Source organism: Leptonotus elevatus, chromosome 14 (assembly GCF_054856555.1).
Source record: "Leptonotus elevatus isolate MCC_2025b chromosome 14, RoL_Lele_1.0, whole genome shotgun sequence".
Classification (NCBI taxonomy): Eukaryota; Metazoa; Chordata; class Actinopteri; order Syngnathiformes; family Syngnathidae; genus Leptonotus; species Leptonotus elevatus.
In genome coordinates, this window is record NC_141252.1 from 2695315 (window position 1) to 2708765 (window position 13451).

The window sequence follows — 13451 nt, forward strand, 5'->3', positions numbered from 1 at the left end:
GTGTATATGATCTTAAAAAAAAAATCGTCGTGTCTCGGCACGGCGCTCAAAACGCATCATAAACATAATCCATCTGGCCAGAGGCCTGATTATAACTTTATTGATACCCCTCGGTTGCCGTTTGCGGTGTTGAGACTTAAATGAAGCGTGTCGAGTCTTTTCACACAGCTCCTCGGCGCTTTTTAAAGCGGGCCGACCTTGACTCAGATGAAGAATAGAATGCGAGGCCAGTTAAAAAGTTATTGATTTGGGGAAGAATACATGTTTACTTGTGGAAAATGCTGCGCCGATCAATATTAATTAGATGTCAGTTTAAGAGATAAATTATTATTATTTTTGGAATTAATCCTCTGCCACGTACAATGAATGGTCGATACTTTTTTTTTTTTTCTTAAGGTACTCTGGGGGGGGCCCGCCGGTGCATTTCCCGTCGCGTTTTGACTGACGGCTAATCAATGTCTCTCAATTGTCCTAAACGCAAGATGGAGCGAGGCCTGCAGGTGATGCGCCCGTGCGGCATTAGTGAATGCATCTGCCGTCTTCTGGCTGCATTTCGGGCCTGCTGCTTGTTTCCAGTGACTCATCAGCACACTTGCTGGAGAGTTTACATCACGTTGCATCGCAAATTGACGGCATCAGGCAATCGCGCCGGCCGGGCCGCGCGCTGAATGGTGATTGGGTTCAGGTGCAAGACGGCGAATGAAAAGTACCACTTTTCATTTTTTTGCTCATTTCCCTTGGAATTTAATACAGTGCCTACGGTTACTTACTGGACAGTGCCATAACTTAACGAATCGATTAATCAACAACTACTTTGATAAACAATTAATCGTTTTAGAGACCTTAATTTAATGACGCTGAAAATGTGCAACAAATTCTCACCATAACAAATTGAATCACTAGTCAATCTGGTGATTGTGTTTAGAGCTGGCCAAAATTAATCAAGTCATTGATTATGAAATTAATCGACAACTAGTTTTGATAATTGAGTAATCGTTTGACTTTAGCATCTCAACAGTAATTATTCACTAATTCCTATAGTCTTTCATGAGAGAAGACTCATTATGTTTTGTTTTTAAGACTTTTGCAAACATCTTTTTTTTTTTCATTTTCGAAAGCAATGACCAAACCGGAGCATAATCAGTTTCAAAAAGTTTAGCAAATACAGCATCAAACACCCTCCCCCCCCCCTTTTTTTTTTTTTTAAATCACTATATGACATAAATAATCACTGGTTAAACAGTAATCAGGGAAAAAATGGTTTTGTAATACTCTTGAACGCAAAATAAAAATGTTCTGCTTATTCGATTAATCGGTTCTAAAAATATTCAATATTGACAGCAAAGGTTGTTAGCATTTTAGCATTACCTAAAGTAATGTCTTGGTTGACAGTTCAACAGCGCTAAGCAAGTCATTGTACTCACCATTATCCAACCTTTTTTGCTTGATCCTGGCAGCTTTTTGTTGTTGTTTTGTTTTTGTTTGTTTATTGAACATACAAACAAGTAGCAGAAAATAACTGATTCAAAAGAAGAAAAACCTTATACAGTCATTAGTCACGGTTTACACGGTTTTGACTTATTTCATTTTTTTAATACAATAATGGGTTAATATATTTTAATGAAAGAAAAAAAAACTCAGCAAGTGACTATGGCTATTTTAAAGTCAAGTAAATCATCAAATTTAATTGTATTTAATTTAATAAATAGTGAATTGGAATCTAGTTTGACTGCCCGGCATTAGGCTAGTAGGACTACATTTCCCATGATTCTTAGACACGGAAGCAGGAAGTACCTTTCGTCATTCTACTATACGTGTATGCTATTATACGCAACCTGTCGAGCTCTAGCCATTTAATCCTCCCAGCCTCCGTTTTGTTTTCAATTTTTTTTTTTTAAATTAGAAGTCTGTTGCATTCAAAGAAGAAAAGGCAGTTTGTGCAAGTGTGTCGCCCAAACCTGACAATTCCAAATGAGTATTCACACAATTGAGTGGCACGCAAAAAAAACCTCCTCAAATGTATTCTGCCAGTCCAATGAAGGCATGCAATGTTACTTTTTGTCCATTCATTTATTGAGGTGCTATTCATGATTGAATTTCTCCAAATAAACATCGACCGTTTTTTGTTTTTTTTCTCTTTTTCTCCTGCACCTCCTGTCATCAGTCACCATCAGGGCAGGCCCCGCAGGCACTGTGGTGCAAGGGTCTTATTGGATCTGCGCGCGTGTGTGTGCGTTTGAGTTTATTGACACTAGCAAGAGGACAGAAGCGGCCCGAGGTTAAAGGAGGATGGGAACATTTTCATTTCTTGGCCCATAGCTGTGAGGAGTACGAACGACGGCACCGCTAAGACGCAATGACAGACACACGCACACACACGCACACACGCACGCAGTCAAATCCCAGGATTAAAAAGCTTCTCATTGGTCGCAAATGTAATGTAAGCGTGTCGCCCGTTCAGTGTGGGTGAGAGAGTGCGAGACGTTTTGGCCAGTGTGCTGTGCAGAGAAGAAGGTTCAAAGCGAAGGGATTTTTAATTTGTATTTTTATTTATTTATATTCCGCAGTCGTCTCCCCCGCCTCAGCATGTCCAACGCTAACGAGACAAACAGGGTCAACCTTTTAAACACGTAGTCCACATCTATTGTATTGTTGTTTAACCATTTTTAATAAGCGCTTAATTAACAAATTCATTGCCATTGACAACTATAGACGTCAAAAATTCATGTGATCTATTTCTATTAGTTCATCAATTTTTCATTTAATTTTTTATGAAAACCTATATTTATTGTACATTAATAACAGATATAAAATTATCATGCGATTAATTACGATTAAACGCCCCGTATTTATTATTATTATTATTTTTTATTAGGCCTGCCATTTTTTATTGTAATTAATCACATGACTTCACTAGTTGACTAACGATTAATCACACATTTTATATCTGTTCTAAATGTACAATAAAAACAATTCTAGCTTTTCTTACTCTTGTGGGAAAAAACGTTAAACTAAGACAAATATTTCAAATGAATTTTTGACGTCTATAGTTGTCAATGGCAATGAATTTGTTAATTAAGCGATTATTAAAAATTCTGAGATGTAATTAATATATAACAGTCAATGGCAGTGGATGAGTTAATCTGCATTAACACACGATTAAAGCTAATTTTTTTGTGATTAATCAATGAGTTAATGCTTTAATTTTGACAGCACTAATAAAAATGCAACTTTTATTGGAGGGGGGGGGTTCTAAACCTTTTTTTTGTAAATATTTCATCCACCCCAAAAATTTAATAATTTGTTTTTTTTTTACTCCATGCAATGAAGAATGGATCTGAGTAGGAGTGACTAGTTGAGAAATTAGCATAAATTAGCCTATTTTTTTTTTTTTTTTTTTATAGTAGTGGATGTTGTGTACTTCATTTTGACCGACGATTGTATCAACTACAGGGGACATCAGGGGGGGAGTCTTGCTCTTGTCTGTTTTATCCGCTCCATCAGTCAAGATAAAGCTGGCTTTCCCGACCTCGCTGCCTCCGGACTTGAAAAGAAAGAAAAAAAAAACAAAAAGAACATGAAAAGAGTTGAAAACCAAAGGGAGACAATCCTGTGGAGAAATGTAAAGGATACTCAAAGGCTCACGGTGTATTTAAAGGCATTGCACAGAAGTCGACTCGCGATGGGAGGAGGCGGAGTTTGTGAAATGTAAGAGGAGCATCGAGTGGGCCGCGTGCACATGCCAGATAGGAAAGACGCGTCAGCCCTCGTTGACCTTCACAGGACAAGCGAGGACCAACGACCAGAATTTATGCGCGCTCTCACTTTGTGTTATTGGTTTAAGCGAAGCTTATTTGTGCGCGGCATTTTGTATGCACCTCTGAGCTTGAAGGTGAAGACGGAGGGGTTTTCCCTCTCGCTTCCTCTGCTCCATTACAACAACATGCGCTGTTATCTGATCCCAGGGAAAATGGCCGCTCTCACCCGTGGTTCAGGGCAATTATCGTTCGTACTCAAATCTCTGGAGGTCTCATCAATGGAGCGTGTCGTGGGGTCAAGCTGGTTTAAAAGGGGACACATTATGGAAAACGGACTTTTTAATTGCAAATGGTGTGTGAGCGACCTGCCCACCTACCGAGTGTGAAATTTAAACAAGCAAGTGCTTCTTTTATTGGCTGCTTAATTTCCAAAAATGTGCTGTTCTCAATTTTGCCAGATTGTGATTTAGCGTCATGGCGAGTTCACATATTTATTTTCAATACAAAAGCCACTCAACAAGTTTGTCTGCCTCCAAACTAGTTTTGGACTAAGGAATGACTTTTGAGCACTTTAGCATTAGCATTTAGCCTTTTTAATTTAAACAGGACACATTAAGGACAAATGATTTGCCTGCTCATTGAGTGTGAAATTAAACAACCAAGTAAATCTTTTGCTAGCTGCTTGTTTCCCCAAAATGTGTGCACGAGCGAACGATGACCAATTCCGACAGATTGTGATGGAACCAGGGCTGTCACAAACAGCTTAAAATCTTTCTCTTTCCATGGACAATTGTTGGCGTCCTCTGTAGCAAATAAGTAACAGGCTATTCTACAAACTCTTAAAACTGGGTGAAATGGCGAACCCGTTGCTGGGTCCAAAAGAGACACAGCCAATGTTGGGTTATTTATACCCAGCGCATCGGGTCAAGATTTTCTTCCAACCAGGGGGGGAAACTACCCATACTGATAACAGGGATGTGATTTTTCCGCTAATTCGCGGAATTCCGCTTTTTTTATCTCCAAAATAAAATGTTACAATTTTTTAAGTGGAAAAAATCCGATTTCGTCTCTCGACAGCGTTCCATTTTAGTGTTTCCGTAACTGAAATGAAACTGATCTTGCGATTGGCTGAAGTCTCCGTGTTGACCAATAAACGCGCTTGTTAAAAAGGCATAGGCGTATGCCGTTGTTCATTTCTCAGACGTTTTTGCCGGGTGTTTAAAGAAAGATGTCCGTGATCGAACGCAAAGATGCTCCGCGAGTTAAGGAAATGGACAAGATCGTAAAAAACAAGTTTCGATGGGACCGGTTAGAGAAGGATATATCTGCAAATGTCGGAAAGAAGACTGTGACGAATTTGTTCAGTGACTTTATTCGGAAGATCGATCGTGCCGGGAAAGCGCTTTGCATTTGGTGCCGTGACACCGTTGACGATGGTGCGAGAGGTTTCAAAGCTCTCGGAAGTCACGCAAAGAGCAAAAAACACGTGAAAGAACTCCAGTCAAGAACAACAAATTATTCCATCGCTGGAAGTTTCGGTGCCCAAACGAAAACTCCAAAACTTTACGGCCTCCATCCCTTATTGACCTCACAATCGGAAGCGGTAATCGAGAGACGTGAACCACCCCAACAACCTGCACCAGTTGCTGATAGAGTCGTGAATTTTGAGGTCGGTGGTAAACGTTTCAAATTAATCGAAATCAAATTTTCGAAAATATTATAACGTAATAAAAATGGTCATAAATATTTAACATGGTTAATCATTGACACAAACTCAAATGAATGCTGCATTGTTTGCACTTTTCAGCTTTCAATATGTTGACTGTCTTGATGTATGCACTTACAGAGATGATCTTAGTCAATTTGATTGTGTTTTTACCAGAGCTTGCTGCATGAGCTATTTGATGTTTTTGTTATGCATTATGTATTAAATTAAGAATGATTGATTAAATGATTTATTGCATGGTAAATATATATGATGATATTCTCAGTGATAGTTTTTAAAAGCAAAGGCAGTCCAATGTTTTTGAATGTGACTGATTTTGAGTTGACTAAAACTGCAATTTTATATGGGATAGTTCAATATACATTGAAAACTGATGCTGTTGTTTTGTCTATTTCTTTGTCATCTGAGTGCATTGAAAGTACTCAAAAACACGGAAAACCCATGAGCTCTGGACCGAGCTGAGTGCCCGCGGCCCCCAGACCCCCGGCTAAATTTTCAGATAATTTCACTTTGGTCAAATCACATCCCTGTGATAAGTTAAAGCTACCAAAAAATGGGTTACCAGGGTGTTAATGAAGCTGCGGTTAAAAATTGTGTTAGCAACATTTTCTAAGCAGCAACAGCTTTCTCCTTTCAGGGGTTGCCACAGTTTGGCGGGGTTATTGCACTAGATGCACTTCCTGATGCAACCAACCTATATTCGGTGAGTGGGCCGTCCACCGTGACGAGGACCTGAATGCTGATCTAAAAACAGTTGGGACAAAAAATAACCCAAAGTGGGTCATAAAAAGGGACTAACCCAACTTTTTGGGTTATTCATTTGACCCTCCCCCAAGTTTTATTTGATTGTATATATTTTTGGTTAATTGATTTCCACTGTTGGGGTAATTAAATAACCCAGTAAGCTGGGCTGGTAAATTTTTGACCCTATTTGATTGGCCCAACTGTTTCCAAAGTCGGCAGTGTTACTCACTAAGCCAGCCAGGACTCGAATATCAATCACTCTCTAAAAACAGTTGGGTTAAAAAAACAAGAAAAAAAGATCCAATTTGGGTTATTTTTGACCCAACTCCCTTTACCCAACTGCCGAAAGGCCTCAATTACTCTTGAATTTACTTCAGTTCACAAAAGTCAAAAACGACAACCAGCTTCAGCTCTTCAGGCCGTCTAAATATTTTCAACCCAATCTGATGTGTCCAAATAAATTAACCCAACCTTGGGTAACCCAATCTGCTCCAAATCCGAAAATACCCAAGCAGCGTTTATTTTATTTTTTTTGTGGGTTTTCTGACCACACGTTTTCTTCGTTTTTAGATCGTACCTCGTTTGGGATTCATCCTAACTTGTTGGCCATCGAATGCTTAAGCGAGTACACGGTTGGCTGTTTCACAGCTCCACATTTCCTGCAAGTGGTATTAATGGAGGCCATGTGAACCGAGGGAGACATTTTAAACGCTCCACGCACCAGCGCTGTGCTTGTAGAGAACGCTGTAACCAAACCACTTTCCTCCTCGTGACGATCCCGCACAACATAACTACTTTTTTTTTTTTTTTGTTTTTCCCTTAACGGTCGTCATTACAGGCTCCTTTTTTAGTCATCTTAATAGATGGCTTGCGCAGTTCACAATGTCAGGGGCATAAATATTCAACAAGCAAGCAAAATAAGACCCGTTCCCACAGTTTTCCCCTCATCCCGTCTTTCTACGAGGTCTTGTTTGCATCGGTAGTTGTATGATATATGAGCACAAATGCAAGAACGCTGAGCTTGCAGTCTGGCTTGGCGGGGGGAAACATCTGCATCTATCCCGCCATTTGTCCCCCTGGTCATGAAAGCCAGCAGTACAGAAGTCAGTCCAAGAGCTTGGAAGGAGGAGGAGGTAGGAATTAACACCAGGACAAGACCGATGGCTTCAGATGTCTCGCCATGAGGACCGTGGAAGATTTGGTATGCGGCCACTGACGAAAAACTGGAGGAAGAGCAATTAGCATTTTATTTTTAAAGCTTCCACATGGAAATGAGGACAGTGCGTTTAACAGAGAATTTACGCTTGCGTCGGTCATTTTTTTAACCTGACACTTAACACAAGATGTAGTGATTCACTGTGTTCCATGCAGCAAGCACACACCTAAAAAAAAATACCATAAACACAAATGAGACAAGACTGAAAATATTTGACAACCAAGGGAGCACTAAAAATGTAGCGAGTCACATAGCTGCCTTTCATACAGCAGGTCCAACAAGCCCCCAGAAATTGCCCTCAAAAGACACTGGAATGTTGGATCCGCTTGATGAACAAAAGGGGAAATGTCAGGAAATTCGGTAGTAAAGGTTGCGTCAGCTGTGTAACGATTCCCATAGCTGCTTTTAACTCCAATTCACGCAATAGTACGCAGAGAAGAACTTGTCAGGGGGTTGCAAGATGGACGAAGAGAGCAAAATATTGTTGCGGCAATACTGCAGTCGATGTAATGATTTGCCTCGTTGGCAGGCGCACAACCTTAATAATACTCCAGCAAAAATTTGGGATAGAAGTTTGACCTGAAAGTTCAACGCGGATAAATCAAGTCAGGAATTCTGTTGCCTGGATAGTAATAATAATAATAATAATAATAATACCCCGCCTCTTGCCCTAAATAAAAGGTGACGCCATCCCAATTCCCTGATGCTCACTACTAAGAAAAAGATGGTGTGATGGATTTTACGGTCAACTATGTCATCAATGTAGTGATTCGCCTAATTGGGTTTGGCAACTGGCCCAACACCCGAGCAAAATGGCCTCACTCTGCTGTGTGTGACCTGTAAGGAAAACGAGGGCAAAATATCTATCAAGGAATCCTGCAGTAAAAAAAAGGGTCGCTTTGCAATCTTATGATTCACGTGTAGTGGTTTGCTGCGGGCCCGCAACGCTTGCACTGCGTTCATGGACGGTACCGTCGCTGCCCGTCAGGCAAATGGCCGTCGTAATGGCCCAGCAAACATTGAGCACTTGGATAAGACCGTAGGAAGTTTGGAACCATTGGTCATATACAGTAACGGCTTATTGATCATTTTGCTATTTGGATATATTTTTATTTTTTTTAGCTCGGTTAAAGAATTATAAATATAGAAGACCAAAAAACATTGGCATTCAATAAGGAAAGATCTTATTTTTTTATATCTAACTTTTTAGTGTACTGCGAAGCACAGTTAAAATTTATTTAAAAAAAAATAATCGAATTTAAACTGTGCTTAGCAGTAAACTATTTTCCTCTCTCGAAACATTGAGATTTTAGACAAACCTTCTCTCTCTCCATAGATGTTGAGCTATGAGTCGAAGCGACGTTAGAACCGCAGTAGCGATTTTTGCCAGCTAAAATGGCACATTTTGCTAAGCCTGTTTTTTTGTTCAAAAGTGATCAGCAGGAATGGGTAGTAACTGCGTTGGGCTGCCATCGTCAAAGTGTGCAGTCTTTTGCGTCAAACTGCCTTTGGAACGCAATCCGACGGCTCTCGACTGTCTCTATGGGGCACTTGAGTGCTGCTAGCTAGCGCTAAATGCTGGCAACAGGTGCAAGGTCAAGAATTAAGTCTTTTTTTTAATATTTTTTTTTAGCACCCTTAATTGGTGATTGGGTGTGATTTCAGTTGAGTTGCTGACGTCGGCAGCAACAAGTTTGTGACGGTAAAATAAAACACCCCAAACACTTAAAGACGAGTTAAGTCGGCCGTTGCGCCGCCACACTCTGCCGGGGAAAACTTCAAAATAAGAGTTTCAAGGGGATGGATCTACATATTTTAAGGATTATGTTAAAGTTAGGACCTGGCTGCCTCTCACCCAAAGTCACCTGCACCGCCTGAACCGTCAATTCTATAGAAGACGGGGGGGGGGGGGGGGGTGTATGGATTCTGCAGTAAAAGTTGTCATTAATAATGCGGTGATTCACCTCGCCCGCTATCTCAAGAACACCCCAACGCCGTCTCAACAGGATGTGTTCTGAAGTCAAATCGCACATTTCCGCAACCTCTTGGTCGACTTGCGTATGTTAGGGGCCCAGAGGGTAACTCAAAAACATCCCTAGAGGTCCCCGCTACATCCCCATCAATTCCCTCAGACATTTCATCTTACAAGAAGCCTCTGGAAAGCATAAAAAAAAAAAAAACTGGCACAGCACGTATGAACAAGGTGGGGTAGTTTTTGTTGTTGTTGTTGTTTTTAAGAGGCTCTCTGCCCTGTGGTCGTCCTTGGGCAATATCATCACAGGCTGGATCAATAGAGCCATCACTCCGAATGGACGCAGACACACTGAGAAATGTACAGGATGAGAAGAGAGGGGATTGAAGCAAAAAGACGGGAGGGGGGGGGAGAGAGAGGGCGGAATAATGGATGTGAAGGTGGAGTAGGAAGTGCGCGCGGGAGCGTACCATTAGCGCTAACGCGGGGAAAAAGAGTAGCGCAGAGGGAGAGCGGCGAGAAATGCCGACGAGAGCGTTTGAAGCAAAGAAGTTGAAAAGGAAGTGACAAGGATGGATGAAGGGAGGGAGGGAGGGAGGGGGGTCGCGAGGGCTGGGTGGGAATAGAAAAGGGATGAGTAAGGCAACGGAGAGCAAATAAGCGGGAAAAGACGGGAAGCGAGGTCAGGAGGACGAATATACTAAGTGCGGCAAATGAATGTGATTCCATAAGGAAGTCTGGCTGAAAGGAAAGACGGGAGGATGGATTAAAAGTCGAAATTGAGGCAAAAGGTTCAAATGCGAGTTGGGGTGCGAAAGGACAAAAGACGATTAGTAATGTCGGGGTAAGCCAGTGATTAAGAGAGACAAAAGCTGAGCCGGCAATATAGATTTGTGGTGCGAGTGCCGCGCCGGGAACGCCGATCTCCGCCGGGACGTCGACTTAAGCGGGGAGAAATATTACGCAGTAAAATAGACGGCGCACAAAGACCTTCGGCGACGGCGCGATTGAATCGTTTTCTCTGTTGCCGATTTTTGTCGACGGGACAAAAGGAACTGACATGATCCGAAAGCCTTGAGGATGTAACGGATGTTATATTACTTGACCTTTTTTTTTTCCCCCTTCAGTTTCCTGAACAGTCAACTTGAAGCAAGAAGGCAATCTGTGGTCATTATGTCAACAAACAGAACCTCATAAAAGACAGCAGTCCATTCGGCTCGTATTGAATTGTTAGCTCTTACCGTACTGTATTGATATTGTTTCCGTGAAATGGGAATCAAGTATGCACCTCATAAAGGCTGTTCTTTAGGCGAGACAATATCAATACCGCCATGTATCGGAGCCATCTTGAACAACACCAGCATCCAATATCGATATCGCCTCTGTCCAATGAAAACCAATCATCAGCCGATTCTATAACTTCAACTCGAACCTCTGTTGGATGAAAATCAAGTATGCACGCCAAGACTGCTGTATATGTATCTGTGGAGCTGTCAAATTAACAAATGAATCGAGTAATTGCTTGGGGCCATTTTTTTATTTTATTTAAAATGGTCCAAATCTTCTGATTTCAGCACATCAACAGTAATTGTTGGCTGATTTCTGTAGCCCTTCATGAAAGAAGACTGATTATCGTCTGTGTTTGATCAAAATAAGACCGTTTGCAAACATCTGTTTTTGCTTTGGAAAACAAAACGTTTGGTTTCCATCCATCTATTTTTATTCGAATTTTCAAGAAATGCGAAATTAAAACTGAATGGAAACGCTAGAAATTTGAAAAAGAGCCCAAAATTCGTATAAATAGGTTTTACGCTAGTTGGAGAGAGTGGATTTTGAAGTGTATCAAAAAAAGGACAATGCTGCAATGATGATGACGTGTCAAATCTGTAAAATTACCGGATGAACAATACTGAGCTCTTCCGGAAAAAAAAAAAGAAAGAAGGAAAATGCAAATTTTGGCTAAAGGAAACGGGTTTTGCGAATAAACGCTGACAAGACCGGATACACGTGGCACGTTTTGACCGGATATTACGTCACGCGTATGTTTGTAGTCCCAAAGCAATGGCAGACGATAAAGTAAGGCATGTTTGGGGGATGGGGGACGAAACTGAAATCTTTTTGGAATGAATTAAAGAAGTGACTATTAATGCTATTTTAGATGAAAAACAACAAAGAAAGGTTTAAGGTTTATCAAGAATTACAAACTCAAACGAGGTCATCGCAACGGCGCAGTCGCTTCCTGTTCTTCTTCTTCTTTTAAATTACAGCGGCGGAGTCGCCTCTCCATATTCGCAAAAGAAGAACGGATGAAAACGGGCATGCGACATGTGGGCATGTCCGTTTTGCGCATTTTCAGTAAATTTGCTTAAAAAAATTCAAAGCAATTGGATGGACTAATGAACCAAACCGGTAAAAAATATATTAATCCACTTCTTCTTTTTTTTTTTTTTTTTTTTTTACACTATACGAATACAAAGTACAAAATAAACACCAATCAATGTTTAATAAACAGTAATAAGGGGGAAAATGCTGTACAGTTTAATGCACAATTAAAAATAATCCGATTAGTTGATTAATCGTTTGAATAATCAATTGATCGATTCTATAAATGTTCGTATGTTAAATATTATCGTATTCATCCATCGCAGCCTTCACATTTTCCAACCCTCCGTCGGACTCGTACCCGGCCTGACCTTCCCCCTTTTTCATCGCTGGCAACCAGTCAAAAATGAGCAAACCTGCGGCCGTGACACCAGCATGAACTTTCTAAAGACACACGGCGGGAAAAGCCAAAGGGCTCCGGCGCGCCTCGTAGAGCCGGAGACGAGCGTCATCTGCGTTGCGTCTGTTCGTCTTAACATCTGCGAATACATAAAAAGTAACTTTTCAATTTCCCTCGCCGGCCGTGGTTCACGGTCATCGAGTAGATTTACGGCCTCGCTCTCCAACCAGCAGAGGGTATAAAATGTATTTTGTGCAGCGGGCACAAGGTGTGATTATTAGACTTTTAAACATATTGGATGATGTAGACATCTTTGCGCCACTTAACTTTCACTAAGACCGTTCAAAAATATTCTGTCCGTTTGAAGCCGAGAGGCGGAAACAAGTCGGTGTTGTCCGGCTGTCGCCGGTTTTTATTAGCGGCTCCCGTGTTAATGCATTAACAAACGGCCGACGAGGGGAAAGCGGCTGATTTAGATTGGAATATATCAAAGAAGACAAAAGGATGAGCCTCCATTAGCCTCTTAAGGGAGCGCTCGTTACCAATCCAGCCGGCTCGGGTCGGGTCGGGGACCTCTTCTGCTGCCGCTGCGCTTCTCCGACACCGCAAGAGAGCGGCCATAGTGGCGGATATCAAATATATGTTATATATATGTTAATCCCCGACATATAGCACTGCAACCTCAGCACCGTGTTAACGGCCGCTGCGGCGAGCGATCATCGCGGCTCACGTTTAGCCGGGGGACACATTAACCTGTGGAACTCGTCCCGCGTCGATCTTCCGCAGCAGCACCGCACAAAATGACCCGATCCGGGAATATTTCAGCCACAGTACATCGGCCACGACTGCTCGGCGGGGTTTTTCGGAGAATGTGGAAAACGCCTTTTGTGGGGCGCTAATCATTTTTTTGCCGTGTGAATTACAGATAAATGTCATTACACCCCCCACACGGCATGAAATGAAAACACGCTCAAGCACATGCTGCTGCTGTTGGTCATTTTTTACATATCAGATTGATTGAAATCGCCGCCTGCTGCAGTGAAGGAGCCCAAAAATTAAAAAAAAATTAAATAAAATGGAAAAGGCAAATATTGCTGATCAAAAGCGGCGGATGATGAAATGTGACGACGATGACATGAAATGAAAGAGGAAGCAAGAAACTCAAGTCAGCCCAAATTCAACTTTGGGGATTTCCTACCCTCATCTTGAGCTCTCTGTTAGTTTTTTCCATAATATATTGTTGGAACCTGAAGCTAATGGCTTTCGAATCATTGAGGATGGTATGCTGGCAACACTTTTTTTTTTTTTTTTGC

At 41.4% G+C, this 13451-nt stretch overlaps 1 protein-coding gene across 3 annotated transcripts in view; it reads left to right on the forward strand.

Moving 5' to 3' along the window:
- The window catches only part of grin3ba (glutamate receptor, ionotropic, N-methyl-D-aspartate 3Ba), a 152107-nt gene that overhangs the window by 16211 nt on the left and 122445 nt on the right, over nt 1-13451 (forward strand). The gene's annotated exons all lie outside the window — the stretch shown is intronic.